The sequence below is a fragment of the Mus caroli genome, unplaced genomic scaffold, assembly GCF_978045245.1.
Source record: "Mus caroli unplaced genomic scaffold, Mus_caroli_1 scaffold_6, whole genome shotgun sequence".
Classification (NCBI taxonomy): Eukaryota; Metazoa; Chordata; class Mammalia; order Rodentia; family Muridae; genus Mus; species Mus caroli.
The window spans coordinates 108,625,413-108,647,824 of record NW_028227261.1 but is presented as its reverse complement, the minus strand read 5'-3'; the positions used below and the strand labels follow the sequence as shown (position 1 = coordinate 108,647,824).

General features: G+C 50.4%; 1 protein-coding gene across 1 annotated transcript in view; it reads left to right on the top strand.

Moving 5' to 3' along the window:
* Window positions 1-864: 864 nt before the first annotated feature.
* Tmod1 (tropomodulin 1) overlaps window positions 865-22,412 on the top strand; it is a 75,346-nt gene continuing 53,798 nt past the window's right edge. The window contains exon 1 of the mRNA XM_021160876.3: window positions 865-956. The gene's annotated coding sequence lies outside the window, so the exon portion shown is untranslated. The remainder of the gene's footprint in view (window positions 957-22,412) is intronic.

Here is a 22,412-nt window from a genome sequence, read left to right as displayed (position 1 = left end):
TGTAAAATTCAGGAAGCTACACACTAATATGTGCCCTGAAAGTATTTACACCCACAACAAAACGCTTAAAAATAAGTCGTTGGGAATAGTAAGTCCCTGCTTTGTTTAAAAATACACCCCACTTCTCCCTTGAAAAGGACATTCTTAATAGGGTGAGGGTTTTATAATACAGTAATGCATTTGGAAAATACTTTCGAGCGTTTCTCCTTAGGCATCTAGGAATTAAGATTTCCCTCACCAAAAAAAATACGGTAGGATAATCCAACTGAGATGTTCCCCTGCGCCTGTTTGGATTCTTTGGTAGGAGCCGTTTGTTTATTGAAACACTTAAGGGCTTCGGTTTGGGTTTAAGTGGTTTGTTCTGGAGAGAACACATTAGCCTTTTAAGAAGGAGGAACTTTCATTCCGATTATTTTAAGTGGTGATTTCAGACGCTCCAGTCTCTCAATGCTGTGTAGGGAGAAGGCGTTCAATTCTGCGTTGGAATTGCGCGTCCACAGATGGTTATTAAGCCCTGGGCCCGTGCCAGTACTGGCCTAGGGGACAGGTTGCCTCTTCAAAGGAAGCTAGGTGTAGCTGTGCTGACTTTACTGGAACATTTTAGAGGAGAGTAAAGATCTGCGCGTCTTTGTCCAAATACCTCCAACGTAGCTTAAAATCTTCCTGAGACAAGTTGGAGAAACCGAGAACAAGGCAGGGAACCACACATTCACCTGGCTCCGGGGCTGGGGTGGCCCAAGATCCTAATAGCGAGTGTTGCTCCCAGGCCAGGACCGTGCAGCACCCCGGCGCCCCTGGTAGAGCAGGAGGGCGGGGAGGACGGCGGGGTGGGGCGGGGCGCGGTGACAGCCGAGCAGGGCCCGCCCCCGGCTTCCCACCCGCGGCCGCCAGGGAACTCGCCAAGCCCCGCGTTCCGCTCGTTGCCGCCGCCCGCGCTCACGCCGCCCCGCATCCCGGTAAGACCCCCCGCCCGCCATCCCTAGGTCTCCCTCGGCCTCGCGGGGCTCCCTGCCGCCGCGCCGGGGGCGCAGCCATATCTGGGCAAAATATTCAGCTGTCGCCGCCGCCGAGAAGGGACTGAGCACGGTTCCCTCTATAAATAACCGCCGCCTCGGGTGGCCTTCGGGGATCCGGGTCCGGTTCCCCAGCCTGATGATCCGGTCGCTGGCGCTAAGCGTCCCCGCAGCCTGATGCGCCCAACCCTAGTCAGGGCGCCCGGGGCACTAGACCTGGTCTCCCAGGGACCTTGGGAGCCGCCCGGGGTGCCTTGGGCATTGGCACATTGTGAGCTGGTCACGAGCCCTCCTGGGAGTCTGGGGAGGAAGGGGATACACGCTCGGGGGAGCTGAGTCCGCTGAGCAAATCTGGCGGGCGCCTGAAAAGTTTCCCAAACTGCTAGAACTAGCTGAGGTTTAAAGCACCAGCTGCAGTTGCCTCGCTGTGCGCAACCAGGTAGAGGCAGGAGGCCACTGGTTGTCTCCAATTCGGGCGGGGGGGGGGGGGGGAGCGGCCTAGGCAACCCTCCTTTCTTTTCTGGATCTCGGTTTCCTGTTTGTAAGGTGAAGTTAGTCTTTCAAGGGGATGGTACCCGGGGCCACGAGAGTGGCCAGAGCGTGCTCTGAACTGCCCACACTCCCCTGCACCTGTTCTCCAGTTTCAGGGTAGGGATGCTGAGGACACAGCTGCAAAAGTCAGAGACTTTGGTGGCTCTTGGAACTCAAATCCTGGCCTAGGACCCACTGGGGCCCTCGGAATAGCCTGGGAAGTGTGCCTGGGGTGTTTTGGGGCATCTCTAGGCTGAGTTGCTAGCAGCACCTCAGCAAAACAAGTGACCAAATGAACTGGGCAGGCTGGGGCAGTTCAGTTCCTTGTGTGGCACCTGTGATAACTCCCTTAACCACGAACCTTCCCAGCTCTCTGCTTAGTTACCTCTCTCAGCTTTCCCTATGAGATCCCTGAAGACCTGGCAGAGCCAGACTCTAAACCCAGATTCTGGGTTCTTTCTTAGTGGGGGCTCCCTCCCATAGGATTGATCTTTCTCCCTGGGTCCCACTGTTGCCCCTGTAAGGGCGTCAGAACCCTTTGCTCAAGGTCATGCCAACCCCCACTGCAGTCTGCCTGCCTTTCCTGTCTCTACCGACCTTTCCTTGCAGGTCTGGGGACTCTGCGCCCCTCTTTTGTGATCTGCTAATGTCTGGGACTTTCCCAGGCTGGAGTAATAGTGTGGAGTCTAGTAATAGATCCTGAAGATCGCTCCATTTTCTCTAAAGCTGCTATCTCCAGGCTTCGCAGATAAATGAGTGAAAGGGGAATCACCCAATAGGGTGAATTCTCACCGACTTCAAACCTCACAACAAACAGGCAGAGTGAAGACAGGGAGCCTGTCACTCTGGCATCTTCTCTCTAATGAGCTAGCCTCGCAGTCCACGGTTTAGACAGCCACTGGCTCTTGGGTGCCTCACATCCTAAGTGGGAAGTTAGAGCCCTCTAAAAATAGCCCAGCCCACCTTATCAGAGTCTCACACCTTCTCTCCCTTCTTGGGCAGGGCTCTTGGCTGCAGCTTAACTACAGAACACAGGGACTAGGTGGTGTCAACTCTAAGCAATAAAGGAAATGGCCAGGAGTTCAGGCCCCTAGCTCCAGCCCCGGCTCTGTTACCCACTCAGTGCGACCTTGAGAAATGACCTTAGTGGACAGGATGGTCTTTAGTGGCTCTGGAGTGCAGAAGAGGGCTGGAAGTCTTCTGGGAAACCCTCTAGCTGGAGAAAAAGGAAGTGCAGGGGAGATCTGGGGCACCAGATCTGGGATGAGGACCCCAGGAGTCCAGGTGTGTGTGTGGGGGGGGGAGGGGTGAGGGTAGAGGGGGCTGCAGCCTTTCAAGAGCCTAGTGGAGAGGTGGGCACAGTTACCACACAGGGATAGAATGCTGAGAAGTGGGGAGACTCCGTCAGAATCCAGGGTGGGCACTGGGGACTTGGTTGCAGCACAGCAGAGCATTAGAAATTAGGATTGGCTGGAGACCAAGCTGGTGCCCTCAGTTTCCTCCTGTGTACAACAAGGCTAACAATAGTGGACACTTCATTCAGGCTGTGATAGGAAGTGACAATGGGCAAGCCCTGAGCTTCGTTAGACCCTGCCCGGTACCTTGTGAGGATGTGGTTAGGGAGGCAGAGACTGGAGCTTAAGTAGAGACAGCTCCCAACTCTCTCAGAGTGTAAATGAGAAAGGCAGTCGGAGCTGGGGCAGAGGGCAGCCCTCTGTGTTTGTGACATGGCCAGCATAAGTGGTAGAGGCAAATCAAGGGGCAACCACAGAGTGTAAGAGAATCTGAGGGGTGTGCCCATGGCAGGATTGAGGTCCTTCCTTAAGAACATGCCATATGTCACCAGCTTTGCAAGTGGCTTTCAACCCTCTAGACTTTGCTGAGCAAAAATAAAGGGGGAGGCTTGGGGCGGGGGTTAGAATGAAGCAGGCTCTGGTCTGGGCCCCTGTGTCCCCTGACTGACTCAGTATCTGTGAGCCGTGAAGGGTGAGCTGACCCTGCTCTGGGGGCCTCATGACCTTGGCTTGCTAACTTCTGAGATGATGTCATCTATTGATGACTTCTGCTGAGCCCAGTCATATGGCTTCTTCCGGACAGTGTTTTGATTTTTCAGTCTTACTAATGGGCCAGCCCAGGCTGCCAACATTTCTAAAGAGGCCAGTTCACTTTCCCTTAAAGCCAGAACACCAGCTAGATCAATTATTTGGCTGCTAGGAGTCATTATCAGTTTAAAGCCAGGGGCCTGCTTCCTGGGATTAACGGGAGTCACTCCCACAGTGCTGTGGGGGCCTGGCTCCCTTTTGTTCTGTACAGTCTTCTGGTTTATTAGATGGCAACAGCCTCTGAAAAATGAGCTCACTGGAATCAACCTAGGATGTGGTCTGGAGCCTCCTGGGCCGAGGCACTGGGTCCTTGTCTGATAGAAATGCTAAACACTCAAGCATGTCCCTTGTGCCTTCCTGGAGAGGACAAGCTCCATATCACAGTGCCTGAGACGGTGGGAAGTGGGGGAGAAGACAGGTCCCACCCCTCTGCCCCTCTCCTTTTTATACTCCGGGTTCCCTTTACCAGGCTGCCTTTTACTCTAGGATATTAGAGTAGCGCCACAGGGCTGTTGCTAAAGACGTCTGTAGTGGACGATGGCAGTAACCATTGGACATTTCCTCCAGTGCCCAGACAAGCCAAGGAAAGCAGAGACGCCTCTTAGCCTCACTCTGACTTCTTCATGGGCTTATCTACTGCCCAGCCTTTCTGTGCAGCTGCTTTTAGTTCTCCTGGCCTCTTGCCCCCTCTCTCATTTCTGTTAGCCCCAGGACCCTGTATACTGCACAACGCCAGTAATAGCTCCCCAAAGATGTTTCAACCTCAGCAGACCTAGCCTTGGTCTCTCCTGTCCATCTTCTTGTGTTCTCATCTTAGTCAACAAAGCCACGGTCCACCCAGGCACCAAGGCAGAGCCTCCCTTCCACACGGCCATTCAGTAGATGCTACCTTCCTTTATAGCTCCTATCCATTCGAAGATCCACATTCATCACTGCAGTCAAGGACTTAGGCATCTCTACCCCAGGCTATTGTCAGAGTTTCTTAAAAGGGGGGGAGGGATTATGCTGCTGTTCAAAGAGCTTCCCAAAGCAGGGCCATGGTTCTTTCAATGTACTTTTGGGGGGAATTCCCCATTTCTTAGTAAAGACCTGAGATTTCTTAGCATCTCACAGGATCTGGTCCCACGGTACTTTGAAATCCTTGCTATGCCTGTCCCAGATTCTTTGAACCTTCTCAAGGCTCAGACATGTTTCCCTGCCTCTACCTGGATGCTTCCTCTGCCTGGAATGCTGCTCCCCTTGAACCCCCAGAGCACCAAGCTCAACCTGACCTATCTGCTGCCTCTCCGTCTGGGCAGACAGGAGGCTGTTGGAGGGCAGGGTTGGTAGCTCCTGTGGCATCACGTAGTGGCATCAACATCACCGTTCAGTGCTTGCTGCAGCACAGGTTCTAATAAATGGTTGACAGAGGAATGAATGGGTGAACGACCAAGGCATCGCAACGAGCACACGGTACACAGCCCCCGGCCTTTACATGTTTCCCATCCACCAGGCAGTTGGCTCCATGAGTGAGGAAGCAGACTTGGCCTGCCTCCTGTCAAGTCCCCAGCCCCTGTCAGCCCTGTCACGGTGAGCAGCTGATGACATCAATCATGCCATTTGAAACCCACAACGATCTTGTGAAGGAGAGACAGCAGGTGCCATACCTGTGTTTTATAATTAGACAGTGGGCCCCAGCAGGAATCGGGGTGCATATTCCAGGGTCCCGAAGTGCTGACCAGGGTTATAAACTCGAGGAACGAGAGTCTTCATATTCTATGTCAATGGTTCTTTACTGGGCATCTCAACCATATAGAATCTTTCTGTAAATATGCAGATTCTAGCTTGATGGGTACAAGACAGTGCTCAATAGTGTGAATTTCCAGAGGGCACTTTATTTCTAATAAGCTGGACTATGCCGTCAGTAATAAGCCTAATTGCCTCTAACATGTAGCCGCAATAAAGCGGTGCTGACCTTCGTCTGCCTATGCACACATGCACTTTCTCCCGATGCTGACCCCTTTTTTTTGGGGGGGGGGTGTTTCAAGACAGGGTTTCTCTGTGTAGCCCTGGCTGTCCTGGAACTCACTCTGTAGACCAGACTGGCCTCGAACTCAGAAATCTGCCTGCCTCTGCCTCCCGAGTGCTGCGATTAAAGGCGTGTGCCACCACGCCTGGCACTGTTTTGTTTTTCCGATGCTGGCTCCAAGTGCAGGGCTCTCTCTGGTCAGCACACTGTTTACAAGCTCGGTGTCTATGAGCTTTTGGTTAGTGTTGGGTGGGAACCTGAGACGGCTGAGATGCTGAAACATCAGACACCGGGGTGCAGATTGAAAAGCGATAGAGAGGAAGACATGAAGAGAGACTTCCCCCGTGCAAACTCGGGTCGGTTCCAGAACTCTGGACAGCCGTGCTGTGTGCACTTGTGTGTGAGCGTTGTGAATCGAGTTCTGCTTGCTTGCTTAAAAGTGTCTGAGCTGGCTCAAAATAAGCCTAGAGGGGCAAGTAAATTAATAACAACAGACCTTCTTAAAGACGAAGGAAACCTGGGAAATTACAAATATGAGACTTTGGGAGTCTTATCAATGCTATGGTTCCTTGCTATAGCAAAATAAGTATATTCATCCACATGGCGATTTACATAGCGTTTAGACGTGCAGAGGCCCCCTGAAGCCCATTCAGAGGCATGAATGCCCGACACAGGAGAAAGGACCATGTGAGGGGCCGAGCTGGAGATGTCAGCTATTCCTGGATGCTCAGCTCTGGCTGCTTAGCTCCACCCAGGTTGGTGCTGGCAGCCGAGGAGGTAAGAGCAGCCCCTTCACACCTGACCCAAGGAAGGGCACGGGTCTTTCTAGAGACAAAAACGCTTCATAAGCCCTGTTTCTCAGCATGTTGTCATGACAGCACACCATCAAGCGTCTTGTAAAAGCCGCACATTAACCAGCAGTTTAAGAAGTTTACTGCAGTGGCTAAGAACGTGGACTCTGGAGAGCAACTCGTTGGCTTCATATCTCAAGTCTAACAACCACAGACTATGTAACCTTGGGTAACTTTCACCCTGTCTGTGTCTTGGTTTCCTCATCTATAAAGCAGGTTATTGTCTGGATTAAATTGCTTACATTTAATGTAGCAGGGTGATGGTGGTGGCACACAATTTTAATCCCTGCACTCGGGAGGCAGAGGCAGAGGCAGGAGGATCTCTTGAGTTTGAGGCCAGCCTGGTCTACAGAGGGAGTTCCAGGACAGACAGAGCTATGCAGAGAAACTCTGTCTTGAAAAAGAGAAAGAAAAAGAAAGAGAAAAGGAAAAAGAAAATCCAGCAAAGAAGTCAGCTATATATAAAATGCTAAGGGCAGCACCTGAGACACGTAAGTGTGAGCTCCCACGCTATGGGAAGACAGTGCCCAGCAAGGATGGTAAGTATAGCCTGATTGCTTGCTGCATCTGAGCCTCAGCTCCATGTCCTTGCTCAGTGTGCTGGCCTAGTGCACCCTCCCCATCTATGCCACCCAGACCTCCAGGGTGGTACCTTACTTGGGAATGGGGTCCTTGCAAATGCGGTTAGTTAAAGTGAGGTTATACCAGATAGAGAGGTCCTAAGGCCAATGTCTGGTGTCCTTATAAGGAGCCACATGGCAAGGTGGGTGGACACTGGGAAAAGCAGTGACAGGCTAAGTCTACCAGGGACTGCCCACAGTCACCACAGTGAAGGGAGAGTCTGGGGCAACCTGCATCCTGCCCACTGCCATAGTCTCCCAGCAGGAACCAACCTCACTGGCAAACCCTGATTTAGGATGTCTGCCCTCCGAACTGTGTCAGAATTGATCCTTTGTTGTGGCAGCACTTAAAAGCTGGCAGAGTCATGTTACTTCACTTTTCTGCATCCAAGTCTCTTTGTCTGTAAAATGGGAATAATAAATGTACCTGCCTCCGCATTAGCAAGACTGCAGGGAATAAAGCCACACGGGAGACCTGGGTGTGGCATGGACTGCTGTGCACTGACTGTGAAGCAAGGTACTGCTGGGAAAACGCCTGTCTAGCATCCTCTGGGCCCTGAACTTCATCTCCAACCCCAAAAGGATGAAAGACGGGAAACTACTCTATCTGGCTCAGGCTTGCCATCTCAGCTACTGGAGAAGCTGAGGCAGGAGAATTACAAGTTCAAACGCTTCCTGGGCAACAGCGTGAGTTCAGAGCCCTATCCCAAAAGACAGTCAGGAGGAGCTTGGGAAGATGGTTTGCAGATCAGAGCGCTTGCTGCTCTTTCCAAGTACTCAAGTTTGGTTCCCAGTATGGACATGTGGTGGTTCACAACCATGGTAACTCCAGCTCCAGGGGATCCCCCCCATACCCCGTCCTGGCTGTATGAACTGGCATGTGTGTGTGTGTGTGTGTGTGTATGTGCATGCACACACACACATGTATGCACACATGTGCGCGCACACAGAGACACACACACACATGCGCGTGTGGTCACCTCCTCTTCCTCCTTCCCCCTCCCCCCTCCTCCCTCCTCCTCCCCCTCCTCTCCCTCCTCCCTCCTCCCCCTCCTTTCTGTGACAAGCCATGGTGATATGAGGTCATAACCGTCTCAGTGAGATGCCATAGGTGTTCCATTATGTTTCAATACAACTTCTTTACCCAGAGTCCCACCTGTGATGAGCTCTCGTGGTGTTTGCAGGATAGGCTTGTGGGTTAGAGCAAGGCAGTCTATATACATAGATCTTTGTAAAATTCCATGAGTCGGTGCCTAAAAATGGAACTGCTGTCAAAGGCTGTGGTACACTGATGGCGGGGCTTACATAGCTTTAGAAGACCCCTGACAATGTCTCCTCCTGTCCATGAGGGTGCCACCACCCCTTGGGTCATTCCCATAGGTGGTTCTTGGGCTTTCGGCCCTGTCCCTCTACAGGTGAGCCCTGACCAGCGTGGAGTTTTGTCATTTATGCAGCTGCTGATAAGCTACCCATTTCATCGTATGGAGCTGCTTATTCCTTCCTTAGCCACCCCGTTTCCCCCTGAGCTGTTCTGTTTGCATTATTTGTTGCTGTAAGAGCTCTCGGTTAAGAAAATTAACTTTGTGCTCAAGGCATCGTGGATCTATTCCATGCTGCACCCCACCCCCTATTTGACTCTTCAAAAAAAGTATAAAGTGTGCCCCATATTTTATATGGCTGCATTTCCATGATTGCCCACTGTGAGGCCAGATGGCACAGGAGGAGCCCAGAGCTTCTCTTCAAGTTCGCTTGCATTTTTCAGAGACTGGTAGTCATCAAATTAACAGGCACATCCCCCCACTGGTTCTCATGGAACCTGGGCTAGCCTTGAACTTGCTACATGTCTGAGGAAGACTTGGAACTTCTGATCCTCCTCCTGAGTGCTGGGATGGCAGATGTGAGTGCGACCTCACTCTGTGTTAATGACATGCTGGGGATAAAACCAAGGCTTGCGGCATGCTAGGCAAATGACCAGCTCAGTCTCATCCCAGGCTGTTGCCTGTTTTCCTGCAACATGTCCCCCTCCCCCTCTGCAGCACTAAAACTACAAGCCTCAGTCTAGGCCTCTGGGAGAGTTGCCTTTGTGTGAACAGGGCCATAAACCTGTGCAGTTATTCCCACAAACTCTGACAGCCTTTCCTGTTTGTGTTACAAGATTTGGCTTCTGGAACCCTCCTGAACAGGCACACAGAGCCTGGTCAGAGCCAAGGCAGCCAGAACCAGGGAAGCTGTACAAAGACAAGGAAGGAGGCACTCCAAGGGCTGTGTGTGTGTGGTGGTGGTGGTGGTGGTGGGGTCAAGGGTTGAGGGGACTTCAGAACCCTGCCCCAGAGCCCTGATAACATTGCAAAGATCCCGAGAGATGTAAAATGAGATTGTCTGTGTGTTCCTTTTTCTCTCTGTGTGTGCATATGTGTGTACCTCTCTTTGTGTGTACCTTTCTTTCTGTGTGTGCATATGTGTGTGTACCTCTTTGCATGTGTGCACCTTTCTCTGTGTCTCTGTCTCTGTCTCTGTCTCTGTGTCTCTGCCTCTCTCTCTCTCTCTCTCTCTCTCTCTCTCTCTCTCTCTCTCTCTCTCTCTCTCTCTCTCTCTCTCTCCGTGCACATTTCTGATGTAAACCACCTAGCACTTTTGGCTGCATGGACCCTCAAAGCTCAGTGTACTCTGGGCTGGGATTCACAGCCACAGCAGCTGCAGAGAGTGACAGGCAAGCCCTGTGTTTCATGTCCCTGCTGGTTTAGAAGGTGCTTTCCCACATGACTAACAGAAGGAGCTCAGCCCAAGAAAAGCACATGAACCACCAGACAAGACTCTAACGATGGCTGCGTCTCCTCCAGTCATTGCTGCAAACATAGCTTTCCTAACAGAACCAGACTGCAAAGGGCCTCGGACTGTATCAACCCCACAGCAGCCCCAGGAACTGTGATGCCAGGCCCCTCTGGAAGGCCTCTTCTAGAGCTGTCACCTCCACTCACATGCCTTCAGTAACAGGTGCTCCGAACTTCATGGATCGGCCCAGTGACTTCTCGGGCATCATATAGTCTTGAGGTGTTGCTTGTGTTGGTCAGAGATCCATACCTTGGTGAGTTCAGTAAAACCTCAGCCTCTTCACTCTGGGAAGCTATCAGGCCATGCTGTTTTCTCTTTGCCAATTGGCAAAGTGCCAACTGTGCCTAAAGAATGGCATCTGAGGCTGTCCCATGACCTTGCTCCTCCTGGTCCATTGGCTGTTCTACACACATGACACCAACCCATCTTTTCTGGACTCAGTGACACACGAGAGAAGACTCAGTATAGAGGGGAGGTTACCTGCATGGCCAATGGGCTTTTAAATAAATCTGTATTTTAGTGTGTGTTAGTGTGTGAGTGCGTGTGTGTTTATATGTGTTTGTGTGTGCCAGAAAGCAGGGTGGATCCCTTGGAACTGAAGTTATAGGTCATGAGCCATCAAACATTGATGCTGGGTTCCAAACTCAAGTGTCTTGGAGTCACAGTGAGTTCCCTTAGCAGCTGTGCTACCTCTACAGCCCCACGGTGGGCTTTTCGCTACTGCCACCCCTCCTGAATGGCTAAACGGTTAAGTACCAACAATGAGCTGTTTGCAAAGATCTGAAGCAAAGTGAAGACTGATGCATTGCTGGTGGGGATGGAGAAATGTATAATCACTTCAGAAAACTGCACCCATTGCAGCTTGGCTGCGTCTGTTGAAACTTGACTCCATACCCAGCTGTCCAAAAAGTAAGTGGTTCTTTCCCCCAGAAGACATATTCCCAAGTAATGGAAACAATTGAGACGGTCTTTAAGAATAAATCCATCTATCATGGTGTGCTTTGTGTAGTGGAATACCACACAACACAGAAAAGAACAAACTGTTACTACAGGCCACAACACTAATGAGCTCATAGACAGGACACTCCGTTTGAAAGAAACCAGTTCTGGGACTGAGGAGATGACTCAGTTGATAAAGTGCTCGAATTGCAAACACGAGGATGGAGTCTGATTGCCAGGACCCAAGTGTGGTGGTGCGTTCTTGTGCTCTCGGAGGGAGGAGGTGCAGGCAATCAAATGCCTGGGCCTCACTGGCCGGCCGGCCTAGCTAACTTGGCAAGTTCCAGAGCAGTGGAGACCCTGTCTCACTGCATCAGTGCACAGTGCCCATGGAATGACACCTGAGGCTGTACTCTGGGCCCCACACATGCACACTGTGCATACCTGCACACCAGGTGGACATGCATACACACAAAAGAAACCAAACCCAAGAACCTTTCCACTGCATATTTCAGTGTATGTGACATTCAAAATACTGCCATGGCTAGTTGGTAGTTTTGAAGGTCAGAAGAATATTGCTAGGTTTTAGGGAGACTGGGAAGGGTTGAGGAATAAACCTTCAGGGCCAGCTTGGTGTTTGGGTACATTCAGCGAGTTCTACACTTAAGACTTGTTACTGCATTGCATGTAGCCCGTGCCTTGTTGAAAAAGAAAAAAATAATATTTCCACTGAAACAATAGTGGCTCAGACTTCTCCATCACAGAGCTGAGATGTCACCGCCCTCCCTACATCCTGGTTTGGGGTTTAGCTCCCCACACTGCTGACTTTTGTTGGGTGTGTGGTCACTGGAGAGCCCCTCACACTCCTCCTGGTTGTTCAGCCGTCATTATCCAGGGCTGGCAGAGTTGGCTGTTGAGCTTTCAAGAAGTGGAGGGGAGGAGAAATAAAGGAGCCACTTGAGCTGCATCATCACGATCTAATGTCCCCATCAAGGAACAGTACACGTCCTGTTCTCACTCTGCACAGGACCTGCTGGTCTCAGGTGCTCAATGCTGTACACCTGAGGCTGCCAGCTCTCCCGGGCCAGGGCAGGGCCAGTCCATCTTCTCTTCTCCAAGGGACGACCTGAGACCAGGCTTCATCTGTTAAGGTCTGGTGGCTTAATCCATCATTTCCCCCCACAAGGGTGGTGGATAAAGAACTGCCATGTGTGTCCTCAGCCCAGGGACCTCTATATGAGTCTCACCCTAGCTTTTAGTTGTCTCTCCCGCAAAGCCCAGAATGTCTTGCATGTGATAAGTGATCTGTTACTGCTTACCCTGGGAGTTGGCCTATGGATCCAGAGGAGTGCAGCAGCTGGCTCAGGGGCACACTGAACACCTGCAACTCAAGTTGGGACCTGTAACCAGGCCCTTGACTCCTGGTACAGTGCACCTTTCTGCCACAGCACAATAGCCCCTATAGGTGGGTTGCAATGGGCCATCATCACAAGTGGGAAAAAGTCAAGCTTGTCCTGGAACCTTCAGGGTATGTGACCTGGGAAAGCGGATGGGTGAGGGTGCTATACACTTGCTGGTGCACAGAACCTCGCTCTGTAAAGACCTTGTGTTTGGTCAAATGCTGTGAAGTCACCGTCCAAAGATTTTTAATCCATTTATCGTTGAACTTGTGTGTGTATGTGTATGTGTGTGCATGTATGTGTCCATGCACTTGTGTACATGAGCATCTTGGAAACCTGAGGTCAACTTCAGGTGTTGTTCTCAGGAGCCCTCCACCTTGATTTTGAGACAGGGTCTCTCACTGGAACATGGAATTTTCCCATTATATTAGGCTGGCTGGCTGGCCAACATCCCCAGGGATCTATTTGTCTTCACATCCCCAACCTAGGACTGCCAGTGACTCTACCTTACCTGTCTTTTTACATAAATCTTAAACGTCAAACCCAGGTCCTCACGCTTGCGTGGTAGACACCATTGGCAAGGGCGTCTCTTCCACCCACTGAACTTGCATTTTTTTTTTTTTTTTTTTTTTTTTTTTTGGTTTTTCGAGACAGGGTTTCTCTGTGTAGCCCTGGCTGTCCTGGCACTCACTTTGTAGACCAGGCTGGCCTCGAACTCAGAAATCCGCCTGCCTCTGCCTCCCGAGTGCTGGGATTAAAGGCGTGCGCCACCACGCCCAGCTGAACTTGCATTTTTACATTCAACTGGGATCTCAGCTCTCAGGGATCCCCCTCCCTCCTTTCTGCTTCCTGGTGGGATTCTTGGAGTCTAACTGTCCCATCCTTGCAACACATCCCCAGCCTCTGTCATCCTGTCCAGATGCCACGGGACCCTCTGCCCAGCCCAGTGCATTCAGCTGGGAAGGCTGGAGGAAAAAAATCTACTTCACCACCATTAGCTCCCAGTGTCTTGGTCTAGCCAAGAAGTAAAATACCCATAGGTATTTACTTCCATTGCATGGAAGCCTATGGGTCAAGACAGTAGGAGCTTAGATGAGGGTATAGGGTAGAGAATTACATTGTTACAGTGGTCAGAGGGACTGACTTCCCTCCCTGTAGAACAGTGTATCAGTCCTATGTGTGACAGGAGAGGGGACTTAGAGGCCATCGGCCTTCTCACGCATGCTCTGAGTTGAAGAACAAGAGTACCTGTGTTGGTTATGGCCTAACACAGAGAAACAAGGACAGATCAAGAGAGAAAATGAAAGACATCAGTACCTTTATTGAGACATTTTTCCTACCTTTAAGAAAGGATTTATTTTATTGTTAATTCTCCATCTCTGTCTCTCTCTGTCTCTCTGTCTGTCGTGTGTGTGTGTGTGTGTGTGTGTGTGTGTGTGTGTGTGTGGTGGGTATGTGCACATGTGTGCAGGTGCCCACACATGCCAGAAGAGGATATTGGATCCCCTGGAGCTGGAGTTACAGGTGGCTGTGAGCCCCCCAATGGGAGCGTTTGGAAAGGAGCTCAGGTTCTATACAAGAGAAATACGTGTCCTAACTGCTGAGCCATCTCTCCAGCCCTCTTTCCTGCCTTTCAAAGGGCCGTATGGTTTTATCCCACAATGAGTCCATTAAATTCTGCGAAGAGAAGCCACGCCCATGACAACTTTTATAAAAGAAAGCACTTAATTGGGGGCTTGCCTCCATTTTCAGAGAGTAAGTCCATTATCATCATGGCAGAGAGTGTGAAGGCAAGAATGGCACTGGAGTAAAAAGCTGAGAGTTGTATCCAGAGCCATAAAACCTCAAGGCCCACCCCCCAGTGACACACTTCCTCCAACTAAGCCACACCTTTTAATCCTTCTAATCCTTTCCAACAGTTCCACTCCCTGCTAACTAAGCATTCAAGAAGAGGAGCCTATGGTGGGTGGGGGGGCATTTTTATTCAAACCACCACAGCAGTTATACTTGTCTCACTGCTGTCGCAAATTACAAGACAAAAGCAACTTAAGGAAAGGCGGGGTTCTCCAGGCTTAAGGTTTGAAGGTATTATGGTCTGTCATCATAGTGGTGGAGGAGCCACGGGGGAGCATGAGGTAGATAGATGTCACATTGCGTCTGCAGTCAGGAAGCAGGGAGCGATGAATGCTGGTGCCCAGCTCACCGTCTCCTTCAGGACCTACGTTCAGGGTGGCTCGTCCAACCTCAGTTCATCCAGTCTAGAAAGTCCCTCCTAGACATACCCAGAGCTTTCTCTAGGTGGTCCTAGATCCTGTCACGGTGACTGTCAGGATTAGCTGTCAATCACAGCAGTCCTGCCTAGGAGACTCTTGCAACAGCAATGGTGGGTGGAACTGGGCTGTTTATGTGGGGTGGAAGGGAAGGAAGGGAAGCTCCTGCAAACGTGAGAAGGCCAGAGATTTGTACCTCCATCACTCTGAGAACTTCACCTGCTTCCTGCTTCTTCCCCTTTTCTCTCCGGATAGGTCACAAGTGACACCCCTAGGAACAGGAAACTCATGCCTAAGGGTGGTTGTTTCTTAGATGCCACAGAGGTCTCTGGGGAATGGGGGAGTAGCTGTTGTTAGAAGCCTCCTCTCACTTTATGACCTTGAACTTGTCCCCAAGCATTCATGACCTCGTCTTCCCCCTCCACACTCAGCTGAGTGTTGGTTGACTTGACTTCCTTCCCTGGCTGGCTGCTGGCCTGAGGTGGGACTCAATTGTGCACTGTGTGTCCCTTGATGACAACCCACCGGCAGCTGCTGTGTTCGTCCTCTGAGCCGGGCTGGGGCTGAGCACTGAGAAGCGATGTCAGATGAGATCACGCTTCTCTCTGGCCCCACCTGGGATGCAATGTCTTCTGTTAGTATTGGGGGGAAGGGTGGAGAATTACATAACCACCCTCCCCAAGTTGTGCACTTGGAAGGTATCAGGGACACCATGTCTTGATGACATCAATCCCTAGATGTGGGTTTTGTTCTGTCTCAATGCGGAGCTATTAGGGATAATTAGAGGCTTACTGGCTGCAGGAGAATGGTTTTCGTAGGTGTCTGGATGTAGCCTGAGGAAGGAGAGCTGAGGCAGAGGGATGGGCCAAGCTCTTGGGATGACAGAGTTATTAAAGGGTAAAGACCCTGAGAAGAGAAAGGAGGACAGATACATGAATGGTTGAAGACACAGGATTCCAGTCACACTGAGACAATAGTGTCCGGTTCCACCCATGTGAGCTACAAAGTGTAGCCAAAAATCTCAGACCAGGCAGGGCCCCTGAGAACAGTCACAAACCAGCAGGACCAGGGCAGAGGGAAGAGAGGGCTAGTATTATGTTGCCGAGTTTCGGCTGTGGTGGATGAGAGCATTCCAGAGGTGGTTGGTGGTGACGGCTGCATAAGAAAGCACTGGATTGTCCTGAGTGCCTTAGAACTGGACACCTCAAGATGGAGAAGGCCTGGGGTGTGGGGAAGGCAGGGAAGGTGTACCTAGCAAGCATGGAGCCCTAGGTGCCATCCTCCAAAACAGTGAAGATTGCATGTCATGTGTGTTTTTTGCCATAATGTAAAGAGATGAGTGTCAGGTATGGGGGTTGACAGAGCTGGAGGAGCCAGGAATAAGTGGTTGGACTAGCCCCCTGGTGTCCGGCCCCTGGAGGCTGACAAACACCACCAGGAGCTCCCACCCCTCCCCATCTCTTCTCCTCCTTCATCCTATTCCATGTCACGGGTCATTGACTCCGCAGTTCCCTACTCTAGGCTTTCAGTTGGGAGTGGAGATGGATCAGATAATATAAATATGGCTGCCTCAGGTTCTCCCTGGAGAAGGGCACTGGGGAGACAGCTCTCTCCGGAGGTGCAAGGGACCCTTCAGACACTCTTGTGTCCCTGAAGCTAGGGGAGAGAGAGAGGAGGGAGAGATATTCAGGAGGAGAAGACAGAGCACAGAGTCTGGGATGCAGGATTTTGTCATGAAGAGCCATGGCATAGACTCCTTCCGGTGATGTGTCTCCCAAAAGAAAGACCTGCATGTCAAAGATCAAGAGAGGATACCATGTCAATTTATCTTTGACTGTTCCCTGGCGCAGCCTTTCTGGAACTTGGGGAGATGCTGTTACAAACCAAGGTGGTGCCACCTAGTGCCTCCTCCCCAAATGTCCCCACAGAGCAGATACTGGAGGAGCCATCGCCAGAATGGCCAGCCCCTCCATCGTGATAGGGGCAAAGGAGCATTACTGTCCTTGGGAGCTCCTTCTTTCTGCAGCTTTCCTGGTGGATAGCATTAGCCTTAACCCACTGATTTCTACTATGCAGCCTGCAGAGCTTTGTTCCCTGACACAGCTTGTAAACCCTATTGCTTTACGTTTAGCCAAGCCTGCTTGAGGTTTGTGCTGTACAGAACCAGGGTGGCTTAGCTAGATCTGCTCTGAGCCTAACCTACATACCAGATGGTAAAGGCTGGAGCAGGCAAGTGTATTTTCAAGTTGCTGCAGCTCCTCTTTTCTTCTTCACACTGACACTTGAGTCCGTCGGGACCCAGGTTATAAGGCAGGTAGAGCTGCAGAGCTGCTCTACTTCAGGAGAGCCATGGTGGGAGCTTGGCTGGAACTGAATCACAGCCTGCCATCACTCCCCTCCAGGATTCCACACTCATCTAACCCCGGGCCAGGCTTCCCATGTAAAGATGGATAAGCAGAGGCTTGAAGAAGACCGGACATTTGCCTGAGTTTTTAAGGATGCTAGATCAGATCTCAGATGTGCCCTCTCTTCACCTTGATGGTGCTTCTGCACCAGGCACAGCTGTGAGGGCACAGAGGCAAATAAGCACAGGCCTCCTGGGAGGGACTCTATGGTCTGATGATAGTGTGAGGAGAAAGTAGAGATGGGACTCCAGCAGCAGCATCTGTTACATTACAGCACCTGGCACTGCGAGTCTGAGTGGGCTGTGCCCCATCCCCAGACTGCACCCTTATCTGCCTGACAATACTCACTCTTACAACACCCTACAGGGTGAGTCCTGACACTCTGACTCAGTCCCGTGAGTCTCAGCTTTGCGTTTGGTCTCTTATTACAAGGAGCTCTTCCGTGACCCAAAGCAAGCATATGGAGCAAGGTCAGGGTGAGCCCTCTCACCCTTCGGTCCTCTCCACACATCTGGAGACAACTTCTCAGAGATCTCTGGGCACAGTTTGAAAGCCACCTATTCGATCCAATTCTGCCGTTGATGACAGCTCAGTAAACAGAGGCCTTAAGAATTTAATAATGGTCACCCTGGCAATTGACATCAAAACTGACTCTCCAGCCAGGTGGGGGTTGCTCCATCCCAACACCTCTTCTGCTAGGAAGCATAGGTCTTGCATTAACAGTTATAAACACAATCTCTTGAAAGCCCCGTTTTAAAATTGACCCTGCAGTGGGATCTGTCAGCACACCAAGTTCATTCTTCCAAACACACACACACTCTACCCCATTCCCCACCTCAGGTCCCATACTCAGAGGAGAATCCTTCTTTGCAGAAATCATCCTGTGAGCTAGCCAGATGAGTGAGGCTTGAAGCTGACAGCTTCTTTATTCTCTGTCATTCTTGGCCTATTTAAAGTTAATACCTCATCCCTCTGTAATATTCACAAGATGCTTGGCATTCAAAAGGGCTTTTAAGCCCCTGTGAAATAGAGATTTTGAACTCAGCAGTGACTTGGGTGAATATGCAGTATAACTTTTTTGGATACAATAAGAGGAGACCTCCTCAGGAAGTTTGAAGATGTCTGCTCTTCAAGTGACATCGTGTGGGTGGCCTGTTGCCAGGCCCCAAATCTCTCTCAGCAGGCCCCAGAGTTGCCACCTATCGCTCTCATCTGGCTCTTCCCCCTCCCCCCCGCAACTTCTGCCCAAGCTCCTTTTCCTGTGAATGCCTCTCTCCTGTTCTCAAGTTCTGGCTCATAGATTCTCTAGAGCCCATCGGTGTGTGATTCTTCTCCTAAGTCTTACAGCAAAGCATCTAGAAAGTGAGTCAGCCAGAAAAAAGGAAAACAACAACAACAAGCATGGGAAGATCCCGGGTTTCCGAGTACTCTCAAGTTGTGTCCTCATGGGCTCTGTCCCTGTGACGTATCTTCTTATGTGACAGCTCCCAGCATGACCTAGAAGTGACTCTAAGACAGTGCTTTTCCAAAATTTGGTTTACAAAATTGACAAAAGAATTGTGATATTCCATTGCACCCGATTTCTGGAGATACCCCTTGTGTAGCTGTATAAGAAGCCTTTTGAGAAGTCCCGTAGTCCACAGCTTGTGGCTCTTGGTACAATCTAGGACCTTTGAGGACTGTCTTATGCTCACTTTTAATTGCTAAGACAAAATACCCAAGACTGGGTACTTTTGAAAGTAAAAAGCATTATTGCGCTCACAGTTTCAGAGGAGAAAATCCAAAGTCAGGCAGCCCTATCTGTTTCCCTGCAGGGAGAGCTCTCTTGGGTGTTATCAGCACATGGCCACGACAACATGGTGAGACAGTGCACCAGAAGTAGAAATCACATGGCAAGACCATGACCCAGAAAGCAGAGGGAGGGGATCCTGGCCATTTCCTTTGTCAGCTTGACAGGGTTAGAGTCTTCCCGGAAGAGAAACCTCAACTGAAGAAAATACCTCCATCAGATTGACCTGTAGGCAAACCTGTAGGGCATTTTCTTGGTTGACGATTGATGAGTCAGGACCCAGCCCACTGTTGGCAGTGCCATCTGTAGGCAGGTGGTCCTGAGTGGTTTAAAGAAAACAGGATGAGCAAGCCTTCAGGAGCAATCCAGTAAGCAGCACGGGTCCGTGGCCTCTGCTTCAGTTCCTGCCTCCAGGATTCTGCCCTGACCTCCCTCAGTGATGGAGTGTGACCTCAGAGTTGTTAAGATGAACTAAACCCCTTTCTCCCCAAGTTGCTTTTAGTCGCAAGATTTTATCAAAGTAATAGGAGCTCTTAGGAGAAGGAGCCAAACTTATTCTTTTTATGATGACTCCTTCAGGTAGTAAATAAACCATTCCGTAAGACCAGAATTAGTCCCTCCAGAGGGCAACGCCTGCTGCAAGGACCTTTTCTGCCTCATGTATGCCTCACTTATTTTTTAAATATATAGTATTTTATTAGTTCCTTGAGAACTTCATGCAATGTATTTTGATCATATTCACCTCTCTATTCCTCTCTGATATAAACCTACCTCCCTACCTGCTCCCAACTTCAAGGCATCTTTTTAAAAACCACCCACTGAGTCCAATTTGGGTTGCTTGTATACTCCTGGATGTGAGGCCATCCACTGAAATGTGCTCGCTACAGTGGGTCCTACTTCTTAAAGCCCCCAGTACAGCAGCAGTGCCACACTGGAGACTGGGTTCCAACACAAGAAACCAAACCACATGTACAGCACAGCAGACACCAGACTGGTGTTCTGAAGCCCGTCTCAGAGATCCAAGTTCGGAGGGAGGACTGGACATCCTTATGAGCTCGTTCTGGGAGTCATTATTTGGGTCCCTCTGGGCCCTTTCATGGAGACCATAGATCCTTGTGTTTCCTGGCCTTGCTTAGGACAAGCCCAATCAGGCTGCTGTGAGGGCCTTCAGTTGTTGTGCCTGTAGCAGGTCACCCGAGCGAAAGGAAATGAACAGGAGTGCACACTTATGGTCCAAACATTGTCTACATGAGGTCTGGTCACAGGAGGACTTCAGCCTAAGCTGAGGCTTTCTTGGAGAACAGGAGAGCACTGGTGTTCTGTGTTTGGGAAGCCCATCTGTCTTACTGAGGTGGCTGTCGCTCTGCCTTCTCCTGGAGCTGTACCCATGCATGATACAGATTTACATCAATGCTACGTGCCCCTGCTCTCCAAAGCCCGTGCTTTTTTCTGGTGGTTAGTCAACTCTGGCTTTACTTTGTTTTTAAAATCACTCTAACTTTCCTTAATTTGAAAATCCCATCTTTCCAATGGGTGGACTGTCTTCTCTCTGTTTTCATTTTTCACTTCTGTAGAAAATTCCATTTGTTATTTCACAGATGAACCACGGATTCTCTCTCTCTCTCATTCTCTTTCTCTCTCTCTCTCTCTCTCTCTCTCTCTCTCTCTCTCTCTCTCTCTCTCTCTCTCTCTCACTTTCTTTGCATGCAAGTGTGCTGGGGTGCTGAAACGGTGTACCCCAAACCAGGAAGGTGAACAGCTTAAATGAATGCACATCTGGAAATTGAAAGCTCAGATCAATGTGTCCACAGCTTAAGTTCTTCTGTAGACCAGGCTGGCCTTGAACTCACAGATACCCCTGCCTCTGAATCTTGGGTGCTCGGATTAAAGGCCTGCATGACCAACCCCAGATGCTTTGGTTCTTCTGAGATGAGAGCTAAATGGAAAAGTAGGCCTAGGGTGTCTCCCCTGGCTTCGGGAGTTTTCTGGCAAGCTTTGCCCTGCAAAAGCCTCAGCCTACTGTCTGTTGCATCTGTGTATGGTACTATGCTGTCTGCTGTCCCAGAATGTCTCCTTTCTGTAGGGACAGCAGTCACGTTCAGTAGCAGTCTGTCCGACTCCAGGATGACCTTGTCTAAACTTAAGTTATATCTCAGCAACCCTGTAAGGACCACTTTCAAGTGAGAGCTCATTTTAACCTGCAGGATGCTCCTGGGTGACTGAGGTGCTGGGGATTAGAACATCAACATAGGAAGCTTAACATAGACTGTATGCAGAGGACTAGATCCCACTCTGCCACATTTAAGGCATCCCTCGGCCTCTGAAAGGATGGAGGGTACAGAGGCTCAGGCAGTGGGGAGGCCTAGCACGGGGGGGGGGGCAGTCTCACAGACAGAGCATTCCACTAAAGAAGAGTTCAAAGCCTCCTCAGGGAGACCAGAGACAAGCAGAAAACCATCTGGGTTGCTTCTAGTGAGAAGCTATAAGCTGGGCCCTGGGGGTACCCAACAAGATTCTCATCAGGGAGAGGCACTCAAAGAGACATGGACCCAGTCCTGGGGCCTGGATGAGATCAGGTTCATGGGAAGTTGCCAGAACTTCTCAGAAAGGCAACAGATAGGCTGGGCTTGTCATGTTATTATTTTAGTCAGGCTAAAGGGCAGGAGGGTTCATGGCCTTGCTGTTCCCCTGCAGTGGAGGAACACCATAGCTATCAGAGATCCCGAGCTCTCAAGGCCATCTTTCAGTTTCTTCGTTGATAAAATGATCACTTATAATCCCAGCCAGAATGAGCCCACATATATGAGAGGTCATGTGAGGGGTGTTGGGTAGCATCCAACAGGAGAAGGCAGCCTGGAAGTGGCAGGCACTGATTGTTCCCTTGGTTCCCTTTTGAAGCAGCTTCCAGGAGAATAGAATGAGGGGTCCAACCCATGGTTCACTTGACCATGATACTCTGTGATTCTGTGGAAAAAGCTTCTACCACACAGACACTAGATCCCTGGAAGACCTGAGTTCAAACTGGGGACCTACCTAGTTCCTGGGGGTATGGGTTAACCTTCCTCAACCCAACCAAAGTCCTCACCTGAGAAAGGAAGATAACACTTAACACTTAAGCACAAGTTAAACTGGAGAGTCTGTGTGGGGTGCTTAATGCATGGCTCTGCGTTTGGTGTCAACAAACTGTATGAACGTCACTGTAGGGTGCTTTCTGTCAGGATTGACTGAGGTGTGGTAGGTGAGGTGCCTGCATGCAGCAGGTGTTCATTTAACCCTCTCCTTTTAAATGACAAACCTAATTTATGATTCCCACTGGGACATTGGGAAGATTGTCCAGAAAATATTTGAACAACCGAAGAATAAAATGGTCATCAAGTACTCTGAACTGTTTATAGACACCCATTTACCTACAGTTACTGGCAATGCCCGTTGCGACCAACGAACATGAAATTGCACTGAGGAAATGGTGCAGTGGCCGAAGCACCCTCGGGCAAGTGTGAGGACCTGAGTTCAAGTCCACAGATCCCTTGTAATGAGGGCATACCAGTAATCTCATAGTTCTTGTGATGAGAGGTGAGGCAGAAGCAAGAGAAACCCTGGGAGCTTGCAGGTCACCTAGTCTGGTGGTCCCAAGGATCTAGACAGGAGGCAA